At 37.1% G+C, this 25,002-nt stretch overlaps 1 pseudogene; it reads right to left on the bottom strand.

Annotated features, from left to right (window-relative positions):
- Window positions 1-23,159: 23,159 nt before the first annotated feature.
- On the bottom strand, window positions 23,160-23,378 carry LOC102489761 (protein cornichon homolog 4 pseudogene; annotated as a pseudogene).
- Between the last annotated feature and the right edge of the window lie 1,624 nt (window positions 23,379-25,002).

The following is a 25,002-nucleotide window of genomic DNA, read 5'->3' on the forward strand; positions in this document are numbered from 1 at the left end:
GTGTACTTTCTGGAGAAACCGAGACAGAGAGACAGAAAGTGAGAAATCACCCCCATGGGGGAGGGTGACCACATTATAATCCCTTCTTTATTCTCTTCTTCAGATTTTGGGCACATGTGCCCAGCATGAGTTTTAAGCCGCTGGGTCCTGGAGTTGAACTACGGTCAGCCATGTAGGAGGCCAGCTACATAACCATTTTGCCATCTGCTGTTCCCGTTGTGTTCCTATTTCTATAAAACTGAGGTCTCATCTCTTACAGGGCTGATGTGGAGACTGAAGGAGAAAATCTGTTCTTGGTTTAATAGCTGATGTAATAAGCACACAATTTTATTGACAGTAGCAAATTTGTCCAGAAATGCAATATAAACAAATGAAATCTATTTCTTTACAAGCAATATATTCGTACATATTTATTGTACTTACAGACTCAGTAGATATATACCTGTACGATAACAAAGTCTAGAATATTTGCTTTCTTCAGTTGCCACTAGGGTCTTATATCAATAAGTACTTATTTGAAACAAAGGATGCCACTGAATACCTAACTAAATCTCAGACACTTTATAGTTTCATGGTCACAGTTTGTCTGCCTTCAGAAATGGAAGTATAGCGGCCAAGTGCCCTGTGCACCTGATTTACTTTACATACTACAGTGCAGTTTTTGTAGTGTTTGTCGCTGTTGCTGCTTTGAGGGGAATGGAGTACCAAAAATGTCATAGGCAAAAAAGACATTATGGCAGGGTAGAGCTTGGGGACACCATCTAACAGGCTGTAACTCTTTAGGCAATCATGCTGAAGGTCCAGTTTTCCCTCAATTTAACAGGACAGTGGGTGCATCTCTAAGATCTTGAATGACTTATAAATTTCTCTATATTAATATGTAATCTTGGGTCTTCTCACACATTCTGTATGCATCCTGGTGTGATAAGTATAATGATTTCTTTTTAATCTCCTCTGAATATCCTATCCTGACAAGCAGGAATAGTAAGTACTCTTTGAGAATATTTTGATTTACCCACAATGCTGAGTAGAGTACTTTGCTCAGTAAACATTTATTGCATTGAATGGGACATCCTAGCAAACAAAAATCTGCATCAGTCTGTCTCCACATTTTTTCATCTAAGTGAGTAACTCAAAAGAGTCCATTGCCATGGGCTTCTTTGACAGGCTAGTGAAAGCAATAAGCCTCTTTTCAGAATGTGTCACTAAAGGATAAAAGGAACATATCCGAGACTATGAAAAACAAACAAAAAATTGTACTGGAATGCAGTCATCAAAGCATTAAAGAACGGGCCAGCAGATGGTGTAGTGTTTACATTCACAGAACTCCCACATGGTCAACAGTGGTTCGAGTGCCAGACTCGGTGGCTTGAAAATCACACCAGGCATATGTTCATGCATGCCCAAGATCTCAGGAAGAGAATGGAGGAGAAGGGATTGCGACATGGCCATCCTCCCTGAGGGGGTGATTTCTTACTTTTCCTCTCACCATCTCTATCTTTCTCTCTGACAAACACATGTGCCCCAAGGCAAAAACTTTAAGAAACATATTTATGATATTAAATAATGAGAGCTAGTGAAAGGTCAAATAATTTCTAACTATATTTCAACAGATCTGCACCACTGTAATAATAATTTAAAAAAAAAGCCATTTCTAATAGTTTGTCACCTACATTGAAGTTAATAAAATGTCTTATTTTTTTCTATGTTCATCCCAAGTCACCAACTTATAAATGCCTTGGACTCAGGTTAAGAGTCATTGCCCAGGGATCAGCAAATGGTGTAATGGTTATGTCACTGGATTCCCACATAGCAACTGTGGGTTGAGTCCTGGACCCAGCGGCTTAAACACATTAAACACACTGGGCGTGTGTGCATGCATGCCCAAAATTGTGAGAGGAGAATGGAGGAGAAGGGATTGTGGTGTGGCTATCCCCTCTGGGGGGTTATTTCTCGCTTTCTGTCTCTCTCTCTCTCTGGCAAGCACGTGTGCTCTATAGCAAAAAAAAAAAAAAAAAAAAAGCCAGCCAGTGGCATGGTGGTTAAGTTGGCTGCTGGATCCCACATGGTCGACTTCAGGGTTTGTGTCCCAGATCCAGCAGATTGAAAACCATGCCTGGTGCATGTGCATGTGTACCCCAAATCTCGAGAGAATGGAGTAAAAGGGATTGCAGCATGGCCATCCCACTGAAGGGGTTATCTCTCACTTTCCCCCTCTCTCTGTTTCTCTCTGGTGAGCACACTTGCCCTACAGAAAACAAACAAACAAAATCTAAAACCCATGTGAGATCATAACGATTAAAGTTCAAAAATTAAATGAAAAAAGCCCAAGACCTGGAAATCAGCTAATTCATAGTTAGAAGGTAGCTGTGCCTGTTAGATCAACGTTGATCTAACATTTTTTTTGTCCTAACAGAAAACACATGATAAGTAAGTAGAGAAATGAGATGGCTGTTGCAGACATGTCCTGGTAAGTGTTCAAAACTAGAAAACTTAATATTGTGATAGTCCAAGTACAGCTTATGTTCAGAAAATATTCATCTAATACTAATATCATTTCCATTTTGGACAATGAACATGTTACTTGGAACTTGCTGAAAGCTTGACAAGTGTCTGTAAGAGGTCAGAATCTTAAAATAAAACTTAAATTAAGAAGAAAACTAGTAAAGAGCCTTCTGAGGAAGACTAACAGGCTTAATTGTATTTGATTCACTCCAGTCATATCATTTATTAAAAACTTTATTTTATTTATGATAGAGAGCATATCCATGTGCACACATGCACAAGAGAATGAGAGAAAAACAAACACTTGACAGGGTCCCATCATGCCACGATCCCTTTCTGCCAGCCTTCCAGCTCATCAGGATATTGGGCACATGTGTGCACATTTGGTATGTTTCACGTTGACTGGGCTGGGGGATCTGAACTCATGGTTGGCATGTGGCTTCCAGCACTGCAGTTCAGTACACAACTGACTGTGTCACCAAGGCTGGGCCTACTCATCTCATTTTTCACGAGCTTTAACAGAGTATGTATAAAAAGAAATAGAAGTGACCACTAGCCTACAAAAATCCCTACAATTATAATCCCAGGAGTTTTAAAAGTAGTTCTTCAATGACAGTTATAGTTTCAAGACCCAAGAAACAAGCTAACAAAGTATGTGTTTGCATATAGAATTTTTCATATGAGGACTATTTCAAAGTGTATTAAAAGCTGTTTGTGATATTTCAAATAACTGGAGACAATCCAGAGACCCTTTTAGCTAATCTTTAGTCCATAAAAAGATGTTTGAAGTAAACACATGTTAAGAAATGATTCAACTTATTGGCAAACAGGTAAAATCATTCTATATTTGCTTTTATCTCAAGAGGAAAGGATATTCCGAGCCTGGATATCTTCGTTAAAACCTGAAGGTTACATACAATTACTAGATTCCAAAATGCTCTGCTATATAAAAATGATTCTGATATTTTATCTGCTGAAAGAAGATAGCACGCAATGCTGAAGTCATTTGTAATTGCTTCAAAGACAGAGAATATAAACACGTGTAATTTCTACATTACAGATACTGCTTTAATGGGAATAAAATGGGCTGACTTATCAACAGCCACTTTCCTTTTAAGTAATTAGACACCAAACACCATTTCTGAATCTTAAAATCCAAATTCCTTCCTGTGCAATATTCATCTTTGCTAAAAGACAAAAAAATAGTTGCCAGTTCCTAACCATATGTAACTGTTCATGTACTAAAGAACTTGTTTTTCTTACCTGCCGTAATAGAAAAACAAAAACAAAAACAGAAAAACAAACATGGTTGCGGCTATTTCTCCTGCCTGTTTTCTCCCAACAATCCAAACTATTGAACACATACCTTTGACTAGCATAGACCTTATCATGAATACAGCCAAGAGGGGGTAAATATAAGGTAAAGAGGCAGAGCAATTATTTCATTCACTGTTCTATATTAGCACAGACAAAAGTCAAATGACAGATCCCATAGGAGGCCAGAAAAATGAACAAATGTGTCAATGTGCAGTAAATTGTCAATTCTTTTACCAAATGAGTAGTTACATAATTTAATAAAGGTCTTAATACCCTTCTGTGAAGAAAGGCATTGTCTAATCTTGCAGCCAGATGTGAATTCATGATTTAGAAAACCAAAGTGCTTATTCGACTAATTAACCATCTCTGAAGTTAACATGTACCCTTTAGGAAGCTTTTTAGCTGCAAAACTAGTGATCTACACACAACACACGTAAGTCGTTGGTTTCTGTTCCCCAGTTAGTAGCATTCGCTTTGTATCATTCTGGTTGTTTTCAGGGTGGCCTCACACATGGTCCCCTAACTCTTGCCTCTAGCGGGACATTTTCTCAAGTTCTGCAATGCAGTTTTGAGCATTAAAGCAGGCCTGCAATATCGAATGGTTTGTATTTCTTTCTGAAAGTGTATGAAGCATTACAAAGAACTAGATAGGCACGGATTGTAAACACACATGGAAATCTATGTGCAGTGTGTTTTCAATTATTCTAATTATCATAAAGGTTGTTAAAATGTTTTCTTTTATATAATACAAAAGGAGAACATAATGGAATTTCAGTTTGTAGTCTGTCTACAAGTACTATATAAATTTTAACTGTTAGTGGCAGAAATGTCTTTCAATTTTACTTACTGTATTTATTTTCCCTTGAAAACTTGCTGCATGGAAAAGTTTCTGAGTTGGGTTTTGCAGAATGGAAAAACATAAACGAAGCAAGAAAAATAATGGGTGGTGGTAAATGTTGCCGTGTGTAAATTAAATTTCTAATGGCATAATTGGTGGGTTTCTTCTTTTCAACAAGTAAGCTTGCTTACACAGATTAAGGTTTATTCCTGTGGAAACTTGGCACACTTCGCAGTTTGCTCATTGTACTTTGTCTTCCAGTATCTGAGTCGATACGAAGGTTGGACTTGGTTTCGAATACATGAACTTCTACTCAAAGGAAATGTTAGCTCAGCAGGTGCTCAGGAAACCTGGCTGTAGACAAGAGTGTGCTTTCTTTCTTTCTTTTTAAAAATTTTTTTAAATTTAACTTTATATATATATATATATATATATATTTCATTTATTTTTTTGAGAGGTTTTTGCTATAGAGCACATGCACTCGCAACCTCTGCCCTATCCAACCCTCCTCCCACATTGTCTCTGGTATCCATGGTTGCTTTCTATGACTCCTCCCCACTTAATTGATTTGCTAATGAACTTAATTAGTCTAAATATTTCCAATAGCAAGAATGTGCTTTCTTTTTCAATAGAATACATCTTCCTTTGGCATTCTTGATAATGATTTGTCCTTTCTTTTGTACATAACTATGCCTCTCAGTTTATTTCATAAAGACATTCAACATTTCTGAGTTTCTTGTTAAAGATAGTCAACATTTCTTAGTTTCTTTTAGTAACTTTAAATCATTGGGAATACAATGGAAGCATTCAGATGGATTTTTTTTTTTTTTACTTGGAGGACAATGGTACACACCATTGATGTATTTAACAGGCAAGAATTTTTTTCTAGATCTAAATATACACAAATCATCGAAGGGTAAAATGACTTTCTGAATTATTAGATTTAGGAGTATTTTCTGATGTAAATACGTTAGGACATGGAAGTCTGCTGTTTCAACTGCTATGTAACCAAAAGGGAAAGATCGAGACTTTTCTGGTTCTTCAAAATCCAGAGAAGGCATTTATTAAGAACTTTATCCATGCCACTTTTATGTCGTTAGGATAAAATGAAGTATGCAAAGCCTACAATTGTTAGCACAAATATAGCTAATCTCCTATCATCAGAAACGCTCAAGGCCCATCTATTGACTGAGTGAGATGACTCGCATGGAACCCTGGATGGCAGAGTCTATGTTCATCAGCTTCAGCACCCATAGACTTTTATGATTCCTTCATTCTGTTCTGTGGTTTCAAACTCTCCCATGACTCAGGCAAATTACTTGACAGATGTGTCAAGAGAGTCAAACATTTTAAGAGGTTTTGGCTGGGTCGTATAGCCACTAGCAGAAGAAATAGATGCAGTAGGCCAATGAATGACTGATAGGTCAATAAAAAACTTTTACTTCACTTATACTACATGGTACAATATGTGTACATTTATCGATTTAAACACCTTTGTAATTCAAAAATGACCTGAAGCAGTTTATACTACTAAATTCAAAGACATAAATTCCAAAACATAAAATAAAAATTATTGTTTCCTTTGTTCATTGAATCGAGGAAACCATGTTATATAAACTTGCAGTTATATAAAAAACTTAACTGTACACTTAATGCCACTGAGACAAAACATGGAACGTACAGTGTCATCTAGATTCCATTGTATAACAAAGGTAAGAATGAATTCAATGAATGTTTAAATGGCACAATAGACTCATTAATAATTTGAAGAATGTAGATAAGAAAGCTTAATATATGTGAAACTATATTCCTAAATGATAAAGTGTTTCTTATTTTGTTTTTCAAAATGATTAAAAACCTCATTCCATAAAACCATTCCTAAGGCTATCATGTAGGAAGCACACACCACTCGTGGATGGACAATCTACATTTGAATATACCCTTAGAGTCATTTTACTGTCTATCACTGAATGCTATTTACAAGAACTGCAGTATTTAAGATGGGATAGAAAATTTAATTGACTGGCCTTATTGAATGCCATGGTCTATAAGAAGATTTTTGTGCTTTCATTTGAATGCTTCACCTGTCTCTGTACTGTTTTATATATAGATATAGTCAGCAGGTGGTGTGATGTTTAAGGCACCATGTCCCACCATATGGCCAATTCTATGGTTTGAGTCCTGGACCTATGGACTTGAACATCACGCTGGGCAGATGTGTGCATGTTCTCAACATCTCTAGATGAGAATGAAGGAGAAAGGATTGTGGTGTGGCCATTCCCCTTAGGGGGTGATATCTTACTTTCCCTCTTCCTCTGTCTCTCTCTCTCTCATGATATCTTACTTTCCCTCTTCCTCTGTCTTTCTCTCTCTCTCTCTCTGGCAAGTGCATACACCCTATGGCAAAAATCTACAGAAAAAATATATATAGTGTATAACATGTTAACTTGTACTATAATAAATTAATATTCATGCTTGCACATATATATGTATGTGATCATGTGTCCTTTAATGACAGGGACCCATTTTGAGAAACACCTAGCTTAAAATCCAAACACATTGTATAGTTGTATGAAAATATTTTCTTCATTATGTCCCTGTTCTATAAGATCTTACTGTTTTTAAATTTTGACTTTTCAAACATTTTGTTAAAAACTAAATAAACAATCACATTAGCTTGGGCTCGTACAGGGTCAAGTTCATAGATATCACTCCCTCTAATCTCTTCTTCTTGTCTCACTGAAAGGTCCAGATGAACAAAAGCAGTAAGGGAAACCAGGCTCAAGAGAAAATGATACAATCAAGAGCTTAAGTAGCAAATGTATGAGGTTGCTGTTGGCATAACACAGCATACTATTTTGCAGTTTACAGTGTAACCATTTTATAACTAGAAGGAGTTCTAAAATAATGACAAGTATAATATAATAAACACATAACCAGTAGCAGTCACCCCTTATCAAATATTATGTATTATATACTTTTATATGGCTGGTGCTGCAGTAGGTTTGTTTATCCCAGCACCACCACGAACATGTGAATAATACATTACACTATGATGTTAGGATAGCCACACTATCATAGACAATAGGAATATATCAGCTCCATTAGCTCTTTGTTTTTTAGAGAGATTTTTTGCTATAGAGTATGTGTTCTCACCAGAGATACAGAGAGAGACAAAGAGACAGAAAGAGAGAAATCACTTCCCAAGGGAGATGGCTATGCCACAATCCCTTGTCCTCCACTCTCCTTTCAGGATCTTGGGCATGCATGCACACACACCTGGCGTGAGTTTTAAGTTGCTGGATCTGAGCCTGGAACTGTGTCAACTATGTGGGAGTCCAGTGACCTAACCATTACACCATCTGCTGGTCCTACCAGCTCCATTATAATCTTATGGGACCATTATCACCTATACAGTCGGTTGTCCACTGAAATGCTATGCAGTGCTGCAAGACTGTATATATTTGTATACATATGTGTATAGACCTGTCTGTGTATGTGTGTGCATATTTCATAATACTACCTAACGATCCTACTTTTTTGTTTTGGAGAGTTGTTTTCTTCTTTTGGGGAGGGGGGCTGTAAGGCATGTGCGCTTTTCTCAGAGAATGAGAGAGATGCAAAGAGCGGTAGTGAGAAATTCCCTCTGGGGAGGCGAGGTGATGGCCATGTTGCAATCCCTTCTCCTCCATTCTCCTCTCAGAATTTTGGGCATGCATGCACACATCCCCAGTGTGTTTTAAGCTTCCAGGTTCTGGACTCAAATGTTGTTGGTCATGTGGCAGTCCAGCACCTTAACCACTACGCCACCTGCTGGCCCAAATGATGATTTTTGAAGTATATGGTATATATTATGTAGACTATTAGAATAGCTTTATTGCCACTGAAAAGATTATAGACTTCAAAAATATGATATAACTCTGATTTAAACTTGGAACAAATCATAATTTTATAAAAATGAAAGCAGGTATAGAAATAGTTACAATGTAATATAACTAAAGATATGTCAGCTTTATATATTTATATATATATATATATGCACATACATACATACTGATTTAATTCTCAGAAACATACTCTGGAGTTTTTTTTTACTATTTTCTAAACTGTTATTGACTACATATTCACTATTTCTATGCTATTTTTTGCTTTTATCTTGCAGTCATTTTTAATTTTTTTAAAGCATTGTAAAAACTGAAACTCAGAATGTGTAGATATCTTATTCAAGGTTACATGACTAGAGACTCTAAAATTGGACATCCATTCATTTTTATCCTAACACTCAAGTACTTCCACTCTGCATTATCGTCTCTCATTCTTTCAGGGTAGTGGACAGAAAGTTAGAGCAGCACTCATGCTTGGTGGCTTGGCCTGCATTGGAAGTACTCTCGCATTAGTGAACCGTTTCTGTCAGTGCCTTTGATTTGAATCTGTAATGTGACTACTTAACTACCCCAACTTTTTCTGACTTGTTATAAAAAGAAACTAATGGTGGCTCATGTACCCTGTAGCTGATGAATAAAGAGCTGATGTCATCAGGGAAATGAGTTTTCAAACAACTTCCTGAAGCTGAAATTTCAAAGATGCTTTAGGATTCTTTCAGAAAAATATTTTTCTCTTAAAATATGATTCCCAACCCATTGAGTAATTAGGTAGAAAAGAGAGAACATAAGCAACTTGTGAATAATAGACTCCGGACATTCCCTATGCATTTTTTTAATTAAGTTTTTAAATTTTTATTTACATTTAATCATTGTATTTTTTTTTCCTTTTTTTTTTTTGGAGAGGTTTTTGCTATAGGGCACGTGCGCTCGCCAGACAGACAGAGAGAGACAGAGAGACAGAAAGCGAGAAATCACCCCCCAGAGGGGATGGTCACGCCGCAATCCCTTCTCCTCCATTCTCCTCTCGGGATCTTGGGCACGCATGCACACGCGCCAGGCGTGAGTTTTAAGCCACCGGGTCTGGGACGCGAACCGTGGTCAACTACGTGGGAGTCCAGCGACATAGCCATTACACTAACTGCTGGTTCCCAATCATTGTATATTTTTAAAAGCATATGATGTACGTTCTCAAAATGTAAATTCATTGCATGTTCAGCAAGTCATATTACCATACACAATAACTTTCCATTCTTGTGTTTTTAATTTATTTTTTTTACATTTTCCCACAAATATTTACTTTACATATCAGAAATAAATTTTTGCTCATACCCCATAGTTCTTGATAGTTAATAGATAAAACACTTTCAAAGTTTCAAAAAACCGAATTTTAAAGATAACTTTCAAAATAATTGTCATAATTTTGTTTATGATTCTGTAATAACAGACACAGTATAGTTTTAAATATTTTGGAAAAATTATTTACATGTCAACTACTCAAACTGTCAAAAAGCAAATACCCAACACATAATTCACACATGAACCTTCCCAACTCAGAACCTACCAAGTATTTTGTGGTGTACCATCTGCTAGCAAAGATCAGTCTCTTTTTCTTCCTTCAAAGTCTTCCTCAAGGTAATCCTCTGGTTGTGGCTGCTGTTTTGCACTCTCTACTGATTACAATGCCGGACTGGAAAATCCAGGTTATTTTATTGTATGAGTTCTTTCATATAGCTTCTCTAATCTTCTCTGCCAGGCAGAACTGTTATGGTGCCAGGCAATCTTTCCAAGAGCTTCTGTTGGCTTTCTTGAGATCTACCTTAGTTCCATAGCTTTCTAGTCATATCTTCAGATTCCTGTCAAAGCCTTGGCAATAAAGAGTATTTACAATTTCTCATGCAAGGCAACATGTATTATTGAACTTATGCAAATAAATGTTCTGCTACAAAATAAGAATACTCATAAATATTTTCCAATTCCAGATGGGTCAGGAAGGAAGAAAAGTTTGTTTTAATTTTAAAAAACAAACAAATGGACAAAAACCATTTTACAAATTGCTGAACTTATCAACAGCTCAAAAGAAAGCAAAATCCTTAAATCTGGAGAACAAAGCATAGAATAAAATCAGTAATGTTTTAGTCAAAAGTCATGAAACTCTATTTCACCAGTTCAGTCTCATGTAATTAATCTCTTTTCTGTTGAATTTGCAGTGGTACTGTGCAGTCGTCCCTTTTAAATGCTACAAGTTAACATTCAATGTTGTTATTGATATTTCTGGGATTGTCTCTATCATTTAAGTTGGTCATTTTCTTGGTTGCTTTTTGTTATCTCATTTCTATTTTTTTTTCTTTTTTTTTTTTTTTTTGAGAGGTTTCTGCCATAGGGCATGTGTACTCGCCAGAAAGACAGAGAGAGAGAGATAGAAAGCTAGAAATCCCCACGGGCGATGGCCACATCACAATCCCTTTTCCTCCATCCTCCTTTCGGGATCTTGGGCATGCTTGCACATGTGCCTGGCGTGAGTTTAAGCCACTGGGTCCAGGACTTGAACTGTGGTCGACTACATGGGAGTTTAGCAACACAGCCATTATGCCAACTGCTGGTCTCTTGTTCTCTCATTTCTGCCTGTCTCTCTTTAGTTTCTCTGGTATAGCACTCCTTTCGGAACTTCTTGAAGGGACCAGCTATTGATCCTTCCGGACACTTCCTATTTTGAATGGGTTAGATTATCTAGCCCCTAAGAGATGAGCCAGGTATTCTTGTGATGACATTTTTTTTTAGAATGATTTAGTTTTATTTGTTGTTATTATTATTATTGTTATTAATTTGACCAGAGAGAGAAAGGGAAAGTGGGAAAGCAAGCTGCCAGGTCCAGGAGTTGATCTGTGGCCAGCCATGTGAGAGTCCAGTGCCTTAACTACCATACCACCTGCTGGCCCCGCTGTGATGATATTTATAAGATGCTTTGTACCTCTTAGAAAGCCTTATTCTAGAACTTCTTTTGGACTAGATGGAATATCCAATGTTGACTTCCACTTCTCTAACTCCTTTTTTTTCTTTTTGGAGAGGCTTTTTTGCTATATGGCACATGCACTTACCAGAAAGACAGAGAGAGACAGAGAAATAGAAAGAAAGAAATCACCCCCCAAGTGGGGATGGCCACGCCGCAATCCCTTCTCCATTCTCCTCTCGGGATCTTGGGCATGCATGCACTCGTGCCTGGCCTGAATTTAAGCCATCGAGTCCAGGACTCAAACTGCGGTCGATTCCATGGGAGTCCAGCGAAATAGCCATTATGCTAACTGCTGGTCCCCACTTCCCTAACTCTTGTTCCTACAGATGTACTCTCTGGTTAAGTAATATTTTTTCACTGCATTTCTCTATTTAATATTTAGATATCTCAGAGTTGTTTTGTTGTTATTTCTTTTTGAGAGGTTTTTTGCTATAGGGCATGTGGGCTTGCCAGAAAGACAGAGAGAGACAGAGAGACAGAAAGTGAGAAATCACCCTCCAGAGCGGATGGCCATGCTGCAGTTCCTTCTCCTCCATTCTCCTCTTGGGATCTTGGGCACACACACACATGCGCCCAGCATAAGTTTAAGTCACGGGGTCCAGAACTTGAACCACAGTCGACTACAAAGGAGTCCAGCGACATAGCCATTACGCTAAGTGCTGGTCCCTAGATATCTCAGTTTTATATGAGAGTCTTAGAAGTCTAGCTCACATTAGCTTGGGGGACTTACATAGGCATCATAGTATATTAGTGCTTAGATTACTTTGCAGTTGTGGCTCCTTTTAAAGACACAGTGATTGACCTACAGACCCCTAATTAATTGTCCGTGTACTCTGGATATGTTATTTTACACCTCCACACACACGTGATCAGAAGTATACCTAATCAAACTCAGCAATGACATAAAATACCACAGTATTTATTGAATTGAGATAAAATTTCACATATTAATTTCTATTTATTTATTATAATTTCTATTTATTATTAATTTCTATTTATTTTAGTTAACTACAAATAATATATGTGTGGTGTTTAACACAACTTTGTTAATATTTTCTCATATTTATTTCTGTTAGGCTCTTGTATATTATAAGAAAATAATTGATTATGCAGTCATCTTTTTAGTCTTGGCATCTCTACAACTTTCCAATATCTCTAGAAAAAAATGCCCAAGTCTACTTTTTTCAGTCAGGGAATCTAGGCAAGATCCCAGTTATCTCTTTATGGTCTTCCTTATTAAAAAAAAATTCAATTTGACAACTGACTAGAGAGGATTTTCTACAGCCCCAAGTAAATGAGGAATAGAAAAATGCTGTTAAATGGTTCTGTTTCTATTTAGTCTATATTATATATCAGTGCAGTTTAATAGAGCAGTAACTCTTTCCTTGTGGAATACGGACTTTGTTCTTTGTAAGTATTAAAACTGAAGTGTTAGAAACATAAACCAGCATTCTTACTGGGCTGGTTTTGCTCAATTGTGACATTATTCTAAGATTTGCCAACGGGGGGGGGGGGGGGGGGGGGAGGGGGGGGGGGGGGGGGGGGGCTGTATTAATCATAGAAAAATTGAGACTATTTGTCTGGTTCTCAGTTATCTAGGTTAAATCTCAGGATGTCTGTGAGACTGCATCCGTATCAAAACACTTCTTCTGCCTGGACCTTCTTTAACTTCTGGCCAGATTGTGTTCCTAAAGGAAAGGGAGACTCATTTATTTTTTTGTGTCCACATAGCTGTATTTGGGATTGATTCCCATCTCAGAGATGTCTTTCTGGATGATAAGATTGCTTTGAGGAACCATTAAATTCCTTTTGAAAATTGGAATAGGATTTGGATGGTAACATAACTCTTACTCATGCTCAGATCAGTAACCTTATGTCGGTAGGATCTCCATCATCATCATCCCTGTGTTCCCAGAACTTACCACAAGAACTCTGATTTCTGGGCTCTTGGTAAACTTTCTTTCTCCTGAAAGAAAGAAATTCTCTTTTTCCACAGCACTCTAGCTTGTGGGTACATGCACCTATACATGGTATGTTTTCAGTCCTACCGAGGTCCAAACCCAAGGTCAGCCACGGGGCTTCCAACAGTGCAGTTGTATGCTACTGACTATGCCACCAGACAGGGCCCTGGGCTGTGAATTTTGAAGGAAAAAGAAATATTGACGAAGTTTCCAAGGACATTAGTGCCATACTATAGAGGGTGCTGGAAACTATTGTGTTCAATGAAGACCTCTGTAAGATGCTATTTAGATATTGCCTCACCCTACCTCCTGCACCAAAACTGGAGCATGACTTCTTTAGTGTGTGTAAGCAAGGGTCCTTGCAGTCAAGTTCTCAGAAATCCTAGCTCTGGGCTATCTCTCCTTTGCACTTATTACTTGATTCTGTTCTACTGACTTCAGAATATCCTAAAACTGAGTTTCATGAATCTCCATTCTCTGTAAAATGATTTATGATGCCTAATTCAATTGTTCCATCTGGTTTGTGGTATAAAAATAAAGAAGACCATCAGGAATTTGTTAAGATATTTTCTTTTCTTTCTTTCTCTCTTCCTTCCTTTCTTTCTTTTTTCTTTGTTTCTTTCTTTGTTTCTTTCTTTCTTCCTTTTTTTTTCTTTTGCTATAGGGCATGTGTGCTAGCATGAGACAAAGTGAGAAAGATAGAGAGAAAGTAAAAAATCACTTGCCCGGGGGGATAGCCATGCCATGATCCCTTCTCCATTCTTCTCTTGAAATCTTGGCATGTACACACACACCCCGTTGTGATTTGTTTCAAGCCGGCAGGTCTGAAACTGGAACCATGGAGTCAGCTACCTTGAATCCAGTGCACGTACCCCACCATGAGGTTCCAAATTACATGAAACACTAGATTGTTTCTCCCCAAAAATGGTTTCCCAGTCCACTTTTTAAAACTATTGTCATGTTTCTTAGTGGTGGGGAATTGGGATTAATAAAGTAGGTAGCTGAGAAAGAACAAAAGGACATTTTAGGAAAAAAATTGGTATGAGGAGTGATAAAATGCAATTTGGAAATGACCTAAACTAAGCACCAATGATCGATTTACCATATCTTTGTGTCTATTTATTACTCTAAGTGCTTTTGAAACTTCCTAATTAAAAGTATATGGGAATAGAGAATTTAGAAATAAATCCTTATTGATTGTTTTTGACGAAGACACAAAGATAATTCAATAACAAAAGGATGGTCTTTATGTTTTTTCTACTTTTTATTTTCTATTGCCAGAGTGCACATGAGGGAAACAGAGGTAGACAGAACGAGAGAAAGAAAAGAAAGCACCCTAAAAAATGATGTGGTCACACTCTAATCCCTTTTAGTCCATTTCTTCATCCCGTTGTGATTTGGTGCATGTAAGCACATGTGCCTGGTATGTTTTTAAAACCTCCTTGCCAGGCATTTAAACTTTAGCTGGCCATGTGGAATCTGGCTCCCTTTTCTACTAAGTTTAGGGGCCAGCCCTGAAGAACAGTCCTTTTAACAAATTGAATTTGTTAAATGGGATAATGGAATATCCATGTGCAAAAAGAAATCACTTAAGACTTTTATCCTGTTCTATATACAAATGCTAATTCAAAATGAAGTATACATTTAAATGTAAGAGTTAAAATTATAAAACTTCCTAGAGGAAAACTAAATGGAAGAAAAAGTACTGTACCTGTAGGTTTGGCAAAGATATCTTATTTTTTATTTATTTATTTTTTTTGGAGAGGTTTTCGCTATAGGGCGCGTGTGCTCACCAGATAGACAGAGAGAGACATAGAGACAGAAAGCGAGAAATCACCCCCCAGGGGGGATGGTCACGCCACAATCCCTTCTCCTCCATTCTCCTCTCGGGATCTTGGGCACGCAAGCACACTCGCCCGGCGTGAGTTTTAAGCCACCGGGTCCGGGACGCGAACCATGTCGACTACGTGGGAGTCCAGCGACATAGCCATTACGCCAACTGCTGGTTCCCAAGATATCTTATTTATAATAACCAAAACAAATTCTATTAAAAAAACCCACAAAACTTAAACTTCATCCATCTTTAAAATTTGCTCTTCCAAATATCTAGTTAGTAAAACAAAAAGATAAACTGCGTAGTTGGATATCATATATGTAAACCATAATTCTGATAAATGACTTGTATTAAGAATGTTAAAAAAAACTCTTACATCTTGATAAATAAAAAGATAAACAATCTATCAATGCTCAACATATTAATGTAGACGTTTCACTAGAGAATATACAGGAAAAGTTAATAAGTACCTGCAAAGATGCATGCCTCCCATTGTTAGCTCTAACTGTTAGTGAGGATGTGAAGCAATTTGAACCATCATGCATTCCCAAAGGAATGCAAAAAAAAAAAAAAAAAAAAACCACTTCATAAAACACTTTGGCCATTTCTTAAAAATTGGTCTTGTACTAACCATCCAGCCCAGCAATGACTCTCCTACTCACAAGACACACGAGCATAGGTTCACACTAAGGCATGCACTCAGACAGTTCTGGCAACATTACTTATAACAGTTCAAACCTGGAATGCATCCTATGGACTAGTGAATGAAGACACAAAGTGGTATATTTGTATAACGCAATAAATAAGAATAGCAATAGAGAGAAATGAACTTCTGATTAATGAAACAGCATGGATGAGCCTCAGGAATATTATGCTGACAGAAAGACAGACCAAAAAAGAGAACGTATTGTATAAATTTATTTATGAGGAGTTTCTAAAACAATTTAGAGACTCAGAAAGCAGATCTGTAGTTACCTGAAGCCAGTAGGGGGAGCAGGATTGATTGCCCATGGGCATGAGAGAACCCTTGGGGTGATAAAAAAGTTCTGAAATTGCATTGTGGTAGTGGTTTCCCATCTGTATACATTTAATAAAAAAAAAATCACCAACTGTTATATTTACAATTGGTGAATTTTATGGTACATAAATGATACCTTAATGACGATATTAAAAAATTTTAAAAGCATGCAGAAGGCAAGTCTCTACTAACACAGCTCTGTTTTTGGTAATCTTAAGAATAAGCAAACATTGATGCCTATTAGGAATACAATGTTTATAGAAAACGGTGAGTGATTTATTTCTGTCTGTAAAAATTATTTCAACATCTAAGATTGCATTGTTTCCTCACCGATGGCAAGTAAACCTCGGTGGGCTATTTTCCCATAAACTAAATCCAAGGAACATTTTGCCTACCCTGGATTTTCTGTAAATTTACCTAGTGAATCAAGTAATTTATGATATTAATTTTTTTCTTAATATCCTATACCAACGATTATTTTTATGTGTCAAGGACTGTTTTTGAAGCGTTATGTGCAAATTGCACATAAATTGCTTTAAAAATCTTGAATGAAGTCTAGAAGGGAATAAGTAACAGAAATCCCATTTTTAGAAATAAACTAAAAATAAAGATCAGCCTCTCAGTTAAATATTTTTTTTCCTCCTCAGACTATACTTTTTCATTTTGACTTATTCTAATAGAGGAGATTTCAAGGCAGATGCAAAGAAAGGAAGGAGAATGGAGTATTTCAGAAAACCTTCAATGAGAAATGAATGCAACTTTTTGTTTGACTGATTTTTGACATGTTGCTTTATTCAGCTGTTTTAATTCAGCAGAACAAAATAGATCCATTTTTAAATACCAGGCACTTGCTTTGTCATACCCTTCCCCAAATGAGCCTTTCACAATCTAGCTTTCATTTGGTTTTAGCTAGCTAAGGTTTATCAAAATCCAGTTCAAGTCAGTGTTCATAGAGCGTAAAAGACAGTGTTTGAGAGGAAAAGGCAGCATCTGCTATTCTGTAGTTAATATATATCATGCACGTGTTAAGAAAAAGTATGCTAGTGCCAAGAAAGCTTTTGTCAGGAAACAATCCATAAAAGAGAATGAAATCGTGTTCTCATGAAAATGTTTCGGTTTGGAGATATAACCCGATGGAAATGAGGAGGATGAGAGGATTAAGTTGAGGGAGCGTAAGTGCCAAAGGCTAACAGTTCTGAGTAGGGAGTGTGCATGTTGGAAAACCGAGGACTAGAGTAGCGGGGACAATCAGGGATGGAACATAGTGACTTTACCATAGACTCAGCTTCCTCAAAGAACTAGTATGGTTTCAGTGAGAATATTTGTAAGCTGGGGATGCAGGCTAAGGATGCAATCCTGGGCTTTTATGTTACTAGCTTTTAGTATTTACTATTAGTTGAGGCTAAATGACAAATATCTTTTTTACTTATTTTAGAGAGAAATGTTTCTATAGGGTATGTGCGAGAGACAGACAGAGATAGAAAGAGAAAAAGAAAGCAAGAAATCACCCCGTGGAGGGGATGGCCACACCACAATCCTTTCTCCATTCTCCTTTTGGGATTTTGGGCACACATGCCTGGTGTGAGTCTTAAGCTATGGTCGACTATGTGGGAGTCCAGCAAAGTAATCATTATGCCATCTGCTGGTCCTGACAAATATCTTTATGTAAGTAATTTTGTTTTTGATCATCATTTGCAATGTTACATTAGAACATAAACTTGTTGAAGTTGATATCACAGTACTGTTTGATCATGTAGTTAGAAATCTACATACCTTAGGGGCAAGTAATGGTAAAGTGGTAACGTACCTGACCATACAAGGAAGAGGTCATGGGTTCACATCCCAGGACTTCCCTGGGCATGTCAGGGGTGCATGTGTGCAAGCGCCCATGGTCCTGGCTGGCTGATACTGGGGATGAATTAAGGTATGAAGATCCTATTGGGGGATGCCTGTCTCTCTGTCTCTCTCTCATGGAAGAAATAAATAAATAAATTTTAAAAAGAAATCTACATTGTTTAGATAAATCTATTGAGTAATTTGATATGTGAACTGTTAATAATGACTTGACCATTTCAATTCCACATTTCTTTTTTTTTTATGGGGGGGGGCGGGTTTGCTCTAGGGCGCGTGCGCTCGCCAGAAAGACAGAGAGAGACAGAGAGACAGAAAGCAAGAAATCACCCCCCAGTGGGGGGATGGCCACACTGCAATCCCTTCTACTCCATTCTCTTCTTGGGATCTTGGGCACGCACACACACACACACACGCCAAGCGTGAGTTTAAGTCACCGGGTCCGGGACTCGAACCACGGTCGGCTATGTGGGAGTCCACCAAAAAAGCCATTATGCTAACTGCTGGTCCCAATTCCACATTTCTTACAAGTTATTTTAGGTTCCAAAGATGAGCTCCTTGGCTCATTAATTTCTCATGTAGCTAAAAATTAGCACAGGAACCCAATAACTCCAAATTTTCCAAGACTTATCTATGCTTTCCGTCTCCTTTTTAAAAATAAATAAACTGACTTTTACTCTCTCAACATACAAGGAATTATATATAATTTTTGAAAAGAATATATAGTTTTTTAAACCTTATTTATTTATTTATTTACATTTACCCAGAGAAGGACAGAGTAAGAAAGAGAGAAGGAGAGGGAAAATAAGAAAGCAAGCCACCAGATCTGGGACTTGAACTGCAGTGGGCCATGTGGGAGTCCAGCATCCTTAACCACCACACCACCTGCTGGTCCCAATAGGAATTATATTAAGCATACAAATTGAGAAAACTTTGCCAGTCATTCATAATCTATATCAATCTGCTTTGAATTTTTTCTAGAGCATTATTCTACTTGGTTTTATAAAGCAGCATGCGAGAAGAAGACACTACTTATTTAACTGCACATTAAAAATTCAAAATTATGGGCCAGCAGGTGGCATAGCAGTTAAGGTGCTGGACTACCACATGGCAGACCATGGTTCAAGAATGGGGCCTGACAGCTTGAAACTCACTCTGGGTGTATGCCTGTGAGTGCCCAGAATCCCTAGAGGAGAATAGAAATAAGGAATTGCAGTGTGGCCATCACCACTTTGGGATAATTTCTCACTTTCTGTAGGGTGATTTCTCACTTTACATCTCTCTGTCTCTCTGTTTCTCTGGTGAATGCATTTGACCTAAAACAAAATCTCTTAAAAAATTATAATATGCATAGTATATAGCCCATGCTGTACAGACATAAGTTTAAATACAGTTAAATTTTTAAATAATTCCTTCCAGAACATCTCCCAAACATTCAGTATTATATTATAATGTGCCTTCAAGTCATGCAAAATAAAATCTGTCAGAGATTAGTGTTTATAATGTCAAAAGAAAGGAAAGGAGGCTAGTCCTGTAGAATAGTGGTTAAGCCCTGTGCCTAGATACTAGATCCCATGTGGCCTGCCAGTTTAAATCCCATCCCCAGAGGCTTAAAATGAATGCCAGGTACTTATGCATTAAATCCTGATGCAATGAAGAGATAAAGAAAAAAGGGTTGTGGTGTGATCATACCCCATTAGAGTGTGTTTCTCCCTCTTTTTCTCTCTCATGCATGCACATGTGCGCTAATGCTTGTGCCCTCTGGCAATTAAAAAAAAGAAGAAGAAGAAAGGAGAGAAAGGCTCAAGAAAACATGAACACACTTTCATGAAATAATTTATTTCTAGGAAAATACTTTTTATTTTCAAAAAAACATCTATTGCATATTGCAGAGCATGTGTGATATTGGGGGCAATGCAAGAATTAGGACCAGAGAACATAAAAAGAAAAGTCAGAAAGCTTGTAGAAAACAGAACTAAATAAGTTTATTTTGGTGCAAAAAATGTTAAAATCCACACAGCTTTTTCATAATACATATTTTTCATGAAATTTTTGAATAATTCTCATATTCTAATTAAAATGAATTTTATTCTTAAAGCTGGTTATGAATAATAGACTATTTTCTCATGTGAGACACAGATAAGATTTGGCAAAATTTAAAACTTAATTTTACTCCACACCATTTGGGAAATTGTTTGGTGAAATGGAATGGAGAAGTGGAAAAGGGCCAGCAGGAGGGGTTGACGTTAAGGTGTTGAACTTCCTTGTGGCCAACTGCAGTTCGAATCCTGGACATGGTGGTTTGAAATTCATGCCGGGTGCATGTACATGCACGCCCAGCAGCATGCGAGGAGAATGGAGGAACAGGGATGGCAGCATGGCCATCCCCACTGGTGGGGATAATTTCTTGCTTTCTGTCTCTCTGTCTCTCTGTGAGCACATACACCCACTAGCAAAGATCTCTCAAAATAAGAAGGAAGAAGAAAGAAAGAAAGAGAGAAAGAAAGAAAGAAAGAAAGAAAGAAAGAAAGAAAGAAAGAAAGAAAGAAGAGAGAGAGAAAGAGAGAGGAGAGAGAGAAATAAAGAGAGAAAAATTAAGAAAAGAAAGAGAGAGAAAGAAAGACAGACAAGGAAGGAAGGAAGAAAGAAGAGAAAGAAAGAAAGAGAAGAAAGATGAACAGCACAGAGGTAATACGGGATATCATACAGGTTTTTTGCTCCTCTTAGCTTTCTCTTTGGTGTCTAAAACATTAACATAGAGCAGACCATGGTTATGCTGGGTATTCTTCTTCAATGTTTTATTACTTTCTCTAAGCTGACAGCAAAATACTCTCGAAAGTTTATTCAATATTAGACTCTAATGGTCTTAAGTCTCAGGGAAGTTGGTAATTGCTTTGCAAATACTAAAGATAGAAATGACATTTTTAAAATCTAGATTTTATTCTTTCTGGTTTGTTATACATTTTGCCCAGCGGCAGACTTTTTAAGAATTATGGAAGGTGAATTTTGTAATTTTGCCAAGAATGCATTTGTGCACATAAATTGCAGGAAATGGGATAACAGGACAGTGTTTGTAAAGCATGTCGTGAGAATGACATAAAAGTATGTGATGTCTGTTTTCTGCGGGGCACACTACTTCATCCAGGGAGCAGCTTTACAATATGTTTGCCATCTATCATCCTCACTCTCCTAGGAGATAAGATTAGAGTTGCTTATATCCTGATGATACTTTAAACTCATAAATTTGCAAAGGATGCTGTGTCTTCTTGGTTGTGACCTAGGCAGTTGGCATTAACGAAAAAAGAATTGGAAATAAAATGAAAGGAAAGGAGAGAGACGTGTTCGAATGGAAAGGAAGGGGTTTCACAGATGTTGTGTAACTCAGGATGGACTAGAGTTTGCTGTGGTCAGAAAATCCAATTAGTGAATTAATACAGCAGACGTTTGTTTCTCATACGCATTGCTCACCCAGTGTCAGGTCAGTAGAAGGCCCCCCTCATGTTGGTCTCTTAGGAACTCAGGATGCCAAAGGCTTCATCTTGCTTAGCTCCACTGCAACAGTGGGAAGGGGGATGTAGCAAATGCCAACCTGGTTCTTTTTTTTTTTTTTTTTTTGAATAGTTGTCCCTATTATCATTTATTCTCTAAAGAGAAGCTTTAAAAAACAAAACCACACCTCAGTCTAGATCACATTATAACCCCAAGCATTGGTGTGGATTCAGTGGAGAAAAGGAAACTTGTAAGAATGCAAAACAAAAACCCCAGTCAAGGCTCCCATTTCCCTGTCCCTATATATGAACACTTATTTACCACCTAAGACCATCAGTTCTAGAGTATTCTGATGTGTAAACAGGTCAAAACAGACCTGGTTCTTAAAACTTCTTTTAGGACTTCACTGCCCAAAGTAGGTCACTTGGCCATGCCTTGCTTCAGAGAAGATAGGGAAGTATGATTCTACTTTGTGCCCAAAAGCAAGAACCAAAAACAGGTGAGAAGTATCGCTAATGACTCAAATCATAATATAAATTGTATTTAAGAAATGACTTGATGACGAGTTGACTGGTCATATCTTAGCAGAGACCATCGGTTTTCCTACCAAGGGCTTACTTTAGCGTTTTTTTTTTTTTTTTTCTATTGGCTTGTTGGAAAAGTCATATGTTTTTTAGGTTTTTCTATGCAAAATTGTGTCATAACTTTTCCCACAATCCAACAGTTTGCTTACTAGAAAAATAAACACTGCTGTGAGTTTGGGTCTTTTGTTTAGGATATCCTTTCTATTTAGTCTTGTTCTCAGGAGTTGCTATGTTTTCTAATGGAGAAGAGAGTGGTTCTCTAAGTGATTAGTCTGACTTCTAACTAATATTTTCCTAAAACTCTCTGGAATTGGCACTTTTCAGTAAATGTGAGAAGGCCCTTGAATATTTTGCCTTACAAAGGTAACTGAGAGAATATAAATTATTCTCATTATGTTGGACATGGTGATTGGGGTCAGGTCTTGGTCCTTAAAACTAAGCTCAATTACAGCTAAGATAGCAATTATATTCTATTGGTTGACTCTGTTCATTAAAAATACCATCATATTATTGTCTCCATAATGTAACATTTAACATTGCCTTTAGGAAGTATCGTTTCATAGCCACAGCCATACCTTCAGTCCCAAAATATGGTCATAATAGGTCAAGATGGTGACAAGATGAATTTCCTTTCCTTTTTTTTTTTCTTTTTTAAAATACTTTATATGGTAAAAATTAAAAAACAAAACAAAACAAAACAAAACAAAACAAAACAAAACAAAACAAAACAAAAAAACCTGTTCTCTTACTCAAAGAGGAAAATATACACTGCCATGGTCTCAGTTCTAAGGATGACTTAAGTAGTCTCTGGCTCCTCCGCTGTGCTCTGTAGTTGTGTAGGCTGACTTCAGTCAGGGCTAGTCCTGCCTCAGTCATTTCTCAAAGCTAAAATCCCACTGTAAATACACATAGAGAAACAGGGCAAGTGGAAACTAAACTCTATCATGGCTCACTTTATGTGCAGCTTGAGCTACCCTCAACTGAGTATTTCTGTTGGATCAAACACTCCCATGTGACCACTTGGCACCATAATGAATCAATATGTATTTCAAGTGGCAATATGTAAGTTGGAAAGGAAGATGAACCAGTGCAATCAAGCAAGCATTGATACAGTAATAACAGTAAAACCAAACAGTCCTGGAATTGCACATACAAAACGCATCCTGAAAGAAGCTCTTTGGCAGTCTTTGAAAAGAGTTGACTCCAGGACATGAAAAGTGGATTTTATTTTTTAGTTTACTGATTAATTTCTTCCATGAGAAAGACAGGCACACCCAACAGGCTTCTGACACCATGATCACTTCTAGCCTCAGTCAGCCAGGATCATGAGTGTGCACACACACACACACACACACACACATACACACCACCTGGCATGGACAGGTAACCTCTGAGATGTAAACCAGGGACCATCCCATTTGACTTTTCATTACAGAATGTTTGCTACTGCTGCTCGGCTGTAGCTGGCCCATAATGGATATTTTAACTCTAATTAAAGGAACTATACTTTTTACCCCAGTTGTTATGACACTTAATAGAGAAAGTGATTTTGTCCCACTTTACTTCAAAAGAAGTCATTTACAATACATAACTCAGATGCTAAGAATATAAGAAGTCTTCAATAAAGACTTCAGAATGGATGGAAAAAGTCCACTTTTCTTACACATTTTCTGTATTTAGGTAAGGCAGAACTCAAAACTGTGATTATCTCTGAAAGCACATCGGTGATACATGGTTTACCATTGACCCATCAACATCACTAGCAAGCAGAATTCAACAATCGCATTTTCTTGCAAATGGGTTAGCCCTGGAAGGCAATGTGATGTCAATTCTTCCATTCTTTCATTCTCTCCTAGTAGCATCATATCATTGAGGTAGAAGAACACCCCATTTTACTTTTATTTTATGTAGGAATGTGTTAAAAAGAAAAGTTATAAAATTTGAAAAGAAAGAAAATGCACTCACATAAGATTTTTTAAAATCACAAATCTGCTGAAGAGTGTAAAGAACACCACATGATGATGTGGAATGGCAGGATAATTTAGCGTTTTTATAGTAGAGTTTTTATAAAATCACACGAACGATATATTGAAAAGGAAACTAAGCACAATATACATTTTCTTTCAATTTTTGTGTCAAAGGAGTCCTGCATCTCAGATTTAAAACTCCCCAACAGACTTTGGGTTTTACAGTGATTGGGCAAATTATTTGCATAGGCCCATTGAATTAATAGTGGAATGTTTTATTTTATAAAATAGAGAAAAACAAACAATAGAAAAAAATCCATCACTCATAGACGTTCAAAATTTATGTAGACTCGGAAGTGAAAGTCTCTTTGTCTTCTTGAGATCTAACATTTTTCCTCTGTGCTTAGGCAAACATACTTACACAGAAGTATGTATTTTTAAAAATAAACATATTGATTTACAAGTTTCTTTTTTAATGTAATAACTTCACGTACATCTTTTTAGATCCATACACCGAAAGTTTTCTCACTGTGATAACTACTTAGTATATGGGCATATAGATATGCTCTAGTTTACCTAGGTGTTCCTCTTTGGAGAGACATTATTTCCAGTTTTACATGAATAAAAATAAAGCCAGAGTGAATATCTTTTTAAGTATCCTCAACACTTTAAAACGGTCTTCATTATATGAAAATGTCTTAACTTAAAGAATCATGAGATCGATAGGAGGAAAAGAGGGAAAGA

The sequence above is a fragment of the Tupaia chinensis genome, unplaced genomic scaffold, assembly GCF_000334495.1.
Source record: "Tupaia chinensis unplaced genomic scaffold, TupChi_1.0 Scaffold000288_2, whole genome shotgun sequence".
NCBI lineage: Eukaryota > Metazoa > Chordata > Mammalia > Scandentia > Tupaiidae > Tupaia > Tupaia belangeri.